The sequence below is a fragment of the Hyaena hyaena genome, unplaced genomic scaffold (assembly GCF_003009895.1).
Source record: "Hyaena hyaena isolate Hyena2069 unplaced genomic scaffold, ASM300989v1 scaffold_1164, whole genome shotgun sequence".
NCBI classification, from domain to species: domain Eukaryota; kingdom Metazoa; phylum Chordata; class Mammalia; order Carnivora; family Hyaenidae; genus Hyaena; species Hyaena hyaena.
In genome coordinates this window covers 230092-237654 of record NW_024081798.1, presented here as the reverse complement: position 1 = coordinate 237654, position 7563 = coordinate 230092, and positions in this window count along the sequence as shown.

Genomic DNA, 7563 nt, shown 5'->3' with positions numbered 1-7563 from the left:
TACTTTAGGTTCAATGATACTTAACATTATGAGATTACACAGAAATAGTAGTTATAATCTGAAGGTTTTTTTTTTAAATGAAAGACTGTTAAAATTCATTAAAATGGGTTGGAGAAAACATCCTGTTGCATATCACTGCCCAGTTGTACTACATAGGAGGAATATTGAGGAATGAAATAATTTTTACTAAAGACTCAAAATAACTGTAGCAGGGTATGAATTCAATAGTCACTCACTTCTTCCCATATTCACACCAGTTTTAAAACACTTATGGTGCATATCCTGGAAGTTCTACAACTACCAGGGACAATGGATATATGTTTCTGGGTGAGGGTGCTGTATGTATATGCAGGGATTCTAATTAAAGTCTTAAGCATGACTACAGGGATTCCTCCATTGACAAAGATATGAGCAACCAATCAAGTTGTAGATGAAAGAAAAAATATCTGTCCAACTTTGTCTTTAGTTCCTCGAGGTTAGAAAGCAGAAAGGACTGAAAAATGTCAAGATGTGATGTTAATACTCATGGGCTTGATTGATAGTGAAGGAGAGGGCAACACATCAAAGACATTTTAGAAGGTCTTCTTTTGAACAAGCAATCAGTGTACTTCTTGGGCTGGCTCTAAAAGGAGTCACACACTGGGTAAACAGTCATATTAGGGTTTCTCAATGAGGCATACTTCAGAAGTTTTATAGATAAGCACTGTATTGACAAACAGTTTTATTAAAAGGTCAAGGCCAGAGTTATCAGACAGAAAAGCCAAAATAGGGACGCCTGGGTGGCTTAGTCGGTTAAGCGTCCGACTTTCACTTAGGTCATGATCTCGCAATTCGTGGGTTCGAGCCCCACGTCGGGCTCTGCGCTGACTGCCAGCTCAGAGCCTGGAGCCTATTTCAGAGTCTGTGTCTCCCTCTCTCTCTGACCCTCCCCTGCTCACGCTGTCTCTCTCTCTCCTAGAAATAAATAAAAAATATTAAAAAAAAAGAAAAGAAAAGAAAAGCCAAAATAATGGCAGGGTGTACAACCTAGAAATATGATTTCCAAGTTGATCTTGAGAAATATTGAGGGACCTATGTAATTAGTAGCTAATTTTAGATAGACTAGGGTGAAAAAGATTATTACTATTCCTTTTGGAAATATCTTGGACTATCTATAAATTAAGTAACACTTAGTATTAAATATAGAAGAATTGTTGTATGGACTTTATTTAAGTGTAATCCTAAAAAGGATAATTTGGGCTGGCACATATATACTCCTATGCTTTCCTGTTCAACCAGAGTTAGAGGCTATCTGTATTTCAAAAGATACTGCTACTAGAGGTCACGTTGGCACCCATTAGCCATAATTTCAATTAGTTTAGGGAAGGCCACAGTCACAGGGAGATAGCCCTGATTCAGAACAGGAATTAGAGGGATCCAACCATGATGGATTATCATTACCATTCCCAACAGATAGGAGTCTATCAACAATCAATAGAGTTCAACTTTATCTGTTCAATTTTAAAGAGTGCCTTTTTCTAGCTGTGCTTTCCAAGAAAACTTGTTTTTTATTTGTAATTTTTTTTCTTATCTTGGAATAAAAGTATGTGCTCCTGCTTTGAGTTAATTTGAGTTCAAATTTAGAACAAAATAGTCTGTGCTACTTTCCTTTGGCATTAAAATGCAGAATTGGACAATGTGTTGGCTGTAAACTTTCAGGTCTGGTAGTAGAACTGGTACTGATGTGGCTTTGCATTCATCCAAGAAATGTATTGAATGAACCAGTGATATTGTGAGCTGATGAAGACACAGAGGTGCTCAAAGAACACTTCATCCTTAACTTGGTGAATGGAACTCCCAATCTCATGATGGAGAACAAATATTAAAGAGAAACCATACACACATACATAATTATGTGCATACAGTTGTGATTATGTCTGTGGGGGAGAATAAATCTAAAGTGCTCAGAACTAATGTTAAGGATTTAATTTACAAGTTGAAGGCTGAGGAATGAAAGATGAGAAGTTAGGAGACAAGAGCCAAGGGTGGGGTGGATACAGAGATGGAGAAGTGGGAAGAAGCTTGGCAAGTTAGAGGAAGTAGAAAAGGCCAGTGTGGAGGGGCCAAAATGAGAGGGAAGGAATTGTATGAGGTGCTGATTACAGGTTTAATCAAGCTGGACCATAAGGACCATGCTGAAGACTTAGAACTTTATTTTTTTTTTTAATTTTTAATGTTTTATTTATTTCTGAGAGAGAGAGAGACAGCGTGAGCAGGGGAGGGTCAGAGAGACAGGGGGACACAGAATTCGAACCAGTTTTCATGCTCTGAGCTAGCTGTCAGCACAGAGCCTGACACGGGGCTCAAATTCACAAACCGTGAGATCATGACCTGAGCTGAAGTCGGACGCTTAACTGATTGAGCCACCCAGGCGCCCCAACTTTATTCTAAGATCAATGGGAAATCACTGAATTCTTTTAAAACATGATCATGACATGATCAGATTTGTCTATGTGAAGGAGAAGGGACTGGAAAGAGATAGGAATGGATATAGAAAGTTGTAGCAGAAGGGTGAAAGTGATCTAAAATGTCAATAATTTACTGATGGTCTCTGCCATTCTCTGGTCCTTCTGTATGCTCCAACCAAATTAAATACTCTTTTGTAACACTTGGGGACAGACACCCACTTATTAAGCAAGTGGACAAAGAGGAGAAGAGAAAAGTGGCACAAATTACCTGCTCCCCCACTGTCATTATGCCAAATGTCTGAAAAACTCTCCCTTAGGGGTGCGTGACTTATGATGCTCATAGAATTCATAATTCCTCTGGAACATTGTCCCACCTTTCCTGTCATGGAGAGATCCCAGAGGAGTAGATGTAAATATCAGATATCATTGTAATGAATCTGGATATTATACCAACCTCAGCAGCCCTGGTCTGTGGCCAGATCTTTTGTAATTCCTTTCCCACTTCTGCCTTTTTGAACAAAACTAGCTTTTCTCTAGATCCCATCCTGAGCTATCTCAGAGGCAGGGATACTTGTCCCTCAGAACTTACTTCCTTAATGGTGGATGGGGAATGCTAGAATCTTGTTGGCTCAACATGTCTCTCTTACTTAGAGAAACAAGTTTAAGAAATAACAACAACAACAAAAATCACCAAAACAAACAAACAAAACAAAACAAAAAAAACAAATAAAAACCCCCAATCTTATACCAGGGGCATATTAGCCAGTAATTCTTTTTGGTTTTCAATGTTTAGAATCACACATATTGAATCCCTGCACTTCAACACCGATACGGCCTTGTTTTTGCTTATTTTGTTTTTCTTATTTGCTTTAGTGGTAGGGATAAACAAGAAAGTCAGTGGAGGAAAATTCCTGTATAGAGGCTGAAACATGCTTTATAATTTTTATTCCCATCATCCAGTGTTAGATAACCACAAAAACACTCTTTTATAGCACTTAGGGTAAAAGATATTTTTAAAATATCCTCTTCAGGAGACCTTCTCTGCGCTAAGATCATTTGAGACCAAAATTATCTCTGCTATTCTCAAGCCTACTTTCTATTTCTTGTCTCAGAAGACTCCAGAAGAGTTTGAAGTAATGCTATTTAGGTGTGGTCTATGGATCAGTGCCAAGCCTCAAAGCATTTGTCACTAGTCTATGATTAGATGCATATACAAACTGACAATAAGCATTTAGATATGTTCATAAAAGTTTCTACAACTTTATGTCTGCTCTATTAAATCAAGTAAACAATTTGGGCTGGAACTTTATAATTTTTTTTCATTTTCCTGCTAACTCATTTCTGTTGTATTTTATAAAAACACTTAATCTATGATGGATTGGGGGTAAAACTCTGAACACCTAGCTCTCTGTATACTATTCTATTTTTTGTAAGTTCTTTTTTAAAAAAAAGAGTTTATTTATTTATTTTGAGAGAGAGTGTGTGAGGAGGGGAGGTACAGAGAGAGAAGAGAGAGAGAATCCCAAGTGGGCTCTGTGTTGTCAGCACAGAGCCTCATGTGGGGCTTGAACTCACTAACTGTGAGATCATGACTTGAGCTGAAATTGAGAGTCAGACATGTAACCAACTGAACCACCCAGAAGCCTTTATTTTTTGTATTGTATGAACCTATAATTATTTCATATAAAGAGAAAAATAACAAAACTATGAAAATAAATAGCTGGTCCTTCACCACAGGTAGAGAAGCATTGAATCACCTATATATGGGAAGAGTAACTTAAAAAATATCTCAAATTCATGGTCAGTATTAATGGCTCGTCTCATCAGGATGTAATTTGTTGCTATCTTTTAAATCCATTATCTATTACTAGAATAATGCTGTGTAAGAAAATCAAACACACACAGGACCAGTGGTATAAACCAATGAACATTCTAGCTCACTGGCTGCTCTTCTGAGCTAGACTCATCAAGTGTCTACAGTCAGCTGGATGTTCAGTTGGGAAATGGCTGGTCCTAGATGGCCTCAGGTGGCTGGTTCTGGTCCTCATGGTCTCAGTCTCCAGCAGACCAGCTTGGGCTTGTTCTTGTGACAGACACAGGTTCTAAGAAAGCACACAGGCCAATGCAGGGGCTCTCCAGGCCTAGGCTCAGAACATGCACACAGTCATTTTGACTGCATTCTTTCAAGTCACAAGGTCAGAACAGATTCTAGGAGTGGATAGATTCTATTTGATAAAAAAAAGGAAGAAGAAACAATTAGGGCCATTTTTCAATCAGCTTACCAGGTCCCGGCTAATTGTATGAGCTGCCACATTTTTGAGGATATCAGCATGATCTCAGATTTCAGATGTTAGTGCCTGATTTCCTGGGCCCTAAGGGCTACTGATAAAAAAAAAAAAATGCCCTTCTCCCACAAGTCACCAAAATAGACACAATTAATTGATTGCTATACTCTGCTGATTAACTTGGAAGTGACTTTAGAATCTTTCAGAATTGGGTTTACAAATTAAAATCTGTCACTCAGCATTGCAATTATGGGCAGTTGAGAGTAGCTCAGAGGCCATAGCCTCTCAGAAGGCAGAGGGCATGGTCCTTGGCTAGTAAAAGGTAACTCTATTCCCTCAGGTATTAATCTTGACCTCTTCTGGATAATTGTAGCCCAATCACAAGGCCTGTGAACCCTTACCTACCAACAGAAAGGCAAAAGAACAAGCAGGTCTTTATCAAGGAAGCCGTAGGTTCTTCCCCATAGGTCAGGTGGCATTAGGCTGCATGTGGGCTTCCTGGAACTTCCCTGGGTTAAAATAATAACATTTTTGTTAGTTTGGGAGGTTATCAAGGATAACAAATGTGATTGCAATACTAGAAATTCTCAGGAATGGCACAGATAAAACCAGAACACATTGGGTAACATACTGAACCTGAATTTAGGACATGGATAAAATATTTGGGATGTTCTCCTAGAGTACTAGAAGATCAAGAGTAAGGTCAGGGAACTTGGGAACTGGGGAGCTACACAGAAGGGTGAGGATTTCTCCCTTGTAGGAATTATCTACGTAGCTAGAGGACCATGGTAAGGGCCAACAGGTTCAGAGAGCATGGCTGAATCTGGCACTGGTGAATCACCGAGATTTGCTGGAAGTCTTAATAAAAGAAGAGGTCTCCCTAGCTTGGTATTAGCTGAAGTCTGTCTCTGGAACAATGATAAAGCTCCCAAAGAACAATTATGGAGCCCTGGGAACTTAAGTAAAGCAGAAACTATTCATCAGCTTTCCTTCATCAGGATCTCTGTACCAGACACTATGGATAAAGATCCCACATAATCACATTGAACCTTTACACCGGGCAGTGAGATTGTAACCCCATTTTATAGGGAGCTGAGTAACTTGCTTGAGGCTCCATAGGGAATCAGTTATAAATTCAATATTCAGCTCAGACATGTGACATTAAGTCCTATATCTTGACCACTATGCTCTATGACCTGTCAAGAATTTTAAACCTTTGGTGAACCTAGGGGTTGGCCTGGTTTCTTCCAGGGATAAGGATAAGTTTCAATGGTAGAGAAGCAGTGCTTCTCCGGGGAAGACTGAAAACAGTCACAGCCAGTCATGGGCACAGCATGGGTCTGAACTGCATGCTTCTGCAATCCCTTAAAGACACAACAGATGCCCAAGCATCGTCCCTGTCTGCTGTGGTGAGCCAAGTAGGACTCAGCCCACGGAGAGGCCGGCCCATTGCAACAGCAGTCAGACTGGAAGGGTATCAAGTTTCCAGACTTAGCTGCATGAAGGGGTGGGATTGGAACACATATAGTCTCCTTAGGACTTGAGAGAGGTGAAGAACTACCCACCTTGCCAATCTAGTAAGAGAGAGCCAGTGTGTAGCAGAGCAGGAAGCGGGGGAAGAGATGACTAGGAAGATGCAGACAGGTAATAGAAGTCTACCTGGGCAGTCAGCGTGGAGTGGTCAGAAAGGCATGGATGGAGACACAGTGGCGGGGATCAGGTCTTGGGGAACAAGTGAGTTCAGCCACAGTGAGGCAGAGAACTTCAGCACCACAGAGACCACAGTGCAGGGGAAGCTGGTGGCCCACTCCTCAGGCCCTCACATCCTCAGTTACCAGGCTGAAGACAGACCCTCAAAGGGGACAGCTGGGAACAATTGAACTGGAAGAACTCTCCAGCTGCTCCCAGTGGACCACGGTGTCAGTCTGACCCTCTCCCCCAACAGGCCTGAATGCACTTAGAATGATAAATCATCACTGTAGCAGGGGATGGTTTTTATAGTTGGCAAAGGGGAGAGATTTCTTCATCCTCGAGGGTCTCTCCTGCTTGTGTCTGTTCCTGTCGGGCCCTGCTCTACTCCAGATCCAAGAAATAGAGCCTTGGTGGACGCCATTTAAATTTCTTTCTTTTATGTTGTAGCATTTTGAATGAGTAAATTGTCACAATTTCTTACGGGGCCGGTCCAGAAGAATGTGAAATTGGCTGAAATTACAGGAGAGATTTGAGTTAGACAAGTCAGAGGACTTCCTGATCTGAACAGCCCTGGCAGGAGAGAATGAAGTTACTTCAATAGTTGTCATACTTGCTCTTTTTCTTGCCTTTTCCTCTCTCTCTTTGGAGCATTTTTTCCTCCTTCTGCATTTCATGTGTTGATTTTAGCCAGAGCTAACAGAGAGCTTCGTTACTGTGGGCCCACTCATGGCTGGAAAGAGCTGGAATGGGTGCTGTAATCCTATGCCACTGGGAGAGCAGTGGCATGACAACCTTATGTTAAATTTATGTGTTCTCATTTTTGTTGAGTATGACTATATTTCTGTACATTTTATTTCACCCTTTAAACATTTATGTGCCTGTGTTATGATTAATTAAGTGTAGTAAAATGAAGTGTTTGCAAAGTATTAAAAAACCCTCACTTCTCTGGAATCTTTGTACCTCACGTTCTTTTTACTCTTGCCAATCCTTATTTCTCTTTGCTCTTTCTTCTGTTTGTCGCCTTTCTTTATTTCTCCCTTTAGGTCCTCTGGGCCAGTCCTTCAATCCGCATTCCATTAAAGGATTTGCTGATGCAGAATGCTTTCAAGACAACAGGGGTTTATTCTCACTAGAGAATC